Genomic DNA, 2,053 nt, shown 5'->3' with positions numbered 1-2,053 from the left:
GACGCTGGGCTGGGGGACAGGGAGGGGCCTGGATGCTGGGCTGGGGGACAGGTGGGCCCCTGTGCCCTGGGTCAGAGAGAGAGACATCAACCCACAGAAGCACAGAGCCCTGGCCCGCCCCCGCGTGGGCTGGGGGCTCAGCACCTGCCGGTCGGTATCACCCACACGCGTGTCTGCTCAACTTTCTCAATAAACTGGACGCACGATGTGTCCCGCCCCCGAGTGCGCTGTGTGCACGGTCCAGCCAGGGTCCCCGTCATGCGGGACAGATGTGTGCGTCGTTGCGCGTCCGTCCTTGGACTTGGGTCGTCAGCGTCCCCCACAGGATGCAGTGTCCACTCGGGGGTTGGGCAGCTCTGGCCCCAGGGCAGCGGGGTGTCAGGGCGCTGCTGCTCCCCTGGGGAGAGCCTCTGCCCCAGCTGCCCTGCACAGAGGGGCGCCCAGGCCAGAGGGAGGCCCCTGCAGGCTGGGCTCCAGCTGTGACCCGGCCCCGCTCCCCCTTTGCCTTGCAGACCCCGACTGGGCCTCCTACACCCTGGGCGTGTTCATCTGCCTGAGCTGCTCCGCCATCCACCGCAACATCCCGCAGGTCAGCAAGGTCAAGTCCGTCCGCCTGGACGCCTGGGAGGAGGCCCAAGTGGAGGTATGGCCGGGGGGGGGGGCGGGGGGCTCAGGCCGCCCCAGGACCTCGAAGGCCCCTTCATCCCTGGTGCTCCAGGCTCCAGGGCTGGGCCTGCGGGGCCCTGAGTCTGGGGACCCGTCTGGGGTGATTCCCACGCCCCCGTCCTTTGTGGGGCAGCTGCAGAGAGAGGGTGAAGGGCCCCTCCACGGGCAGCTCCTGGGGCTTTGGTCCTCGAGTCCCAACACCGGGGGGCCGTGCTCAGCCGTGCCGAGGACTGGCCCCCCCCGCTCTTAGGGTTTTACCGCTCACCCTTGTGGGCGCCATGGAGGTCACGACCCCCGGCCACCCTGACCCACGTCTGTTGAGCTCTCGCTGCAGGGGGGCTGGGGAGGTTGCTGGCCCTGGGGAAGGACTTAGGGAGGGGGACAGGCGGGTGCCCTCCTCAGCCCAAATGAGGTGGAGAGGCAGCAGGCACGGCTGGGGAGGCCCCAGGTGGGGTGTGGGGCAGAGGAGGGGGTGGAGCAGGTGGGGCCTGGCCTCCTGGCGGCTGGGGAGGCAGGTGGGGGCTGCTGCGATCCCAGGGCAGGAGGCTCTGGGCTGGAAGTCACACGTGGGGAGACGCCTGTCAGGAAGGAGGGGAGAAGCGCCCAGAACCGCAAGCTGCTGGGAGCAGGGCGAGGCCCGCGGTGCTGGATGGGGCACAGCCTCGGCCCTTCATGCCCCGTGTTGTCCTTAAAGCAGAGGTGGCCCCATGGACGGACACCCGGGTCTCGTCTCCTCCCACTGTGACCCGGGCCAGTGACCAGGCTGGTACCGGTGGGGTTGGGAGCCAGGGGATGTGCACAGTCAGGGTCAGACTGCAGCCTGAGAGGTCTGCCTGTCCCCGTCCCATCTCCGTCCCGTCCCCGTCCCGTCTCCGTCCTGTCCCTGCCCCCCACGCTGGCTCTGAGGCGGGCCCTTTGCTGAGGGGAAGGAGTAACTGGCCCTGAAGGGTCTTCGGTGGATTCCCTTGTCTTGGAGGAAGTCGGCGTCAGTGTGAGGTTTCGGGGTCCCCTGACTCCTGCCGGCCGGGCTAGTGACTCCCACTTTCTCGCGGTTCTTGCACTTCAGGGAGTCGAGCCCTTGGGAGCAGCGGTGGCTGTTTTTCTGGGTTCCTGGTCGTGACTTCGCTCAAGGGGTTTCGCAGTGGAAAGGTTTCCCTTTGATGTCAGATGTGTCAGCCTTTCCTTTCCTGGTTTGAGGGTTTCTAGCAAACTCGGGCTGCGCTACCCCAGGACTATTTTTACTCATCACAGCTTCATTGAGAGTAACACACGCCACACAACCCGCCCTTTCAAAGCGCGAAGCTCCCAGGCTGTGCAGCCACCGGCATCTAATTTCAGAACATCTTCATGTCCCGGAATAAACCGGCACCGCCCGCCGCCCCCCAGC

This window comes from Myotis davidii, unplaced genomic scaffold (assembly GCF_000327345.1).
Source record: "Myotis davidii unplaced genomic scaffold, ASM32734v1 scaffold1320, whole genome shotgun sequence".
NCBI classification, from domain to species: Eukaryota; Metazoa; Chordata; class Mammalia; order Chiroptera; family Vespertilionidae; genus Myotis; species Myotis davidii.
Note: the sequence above shows the minus strand (reverse complement) of the source record.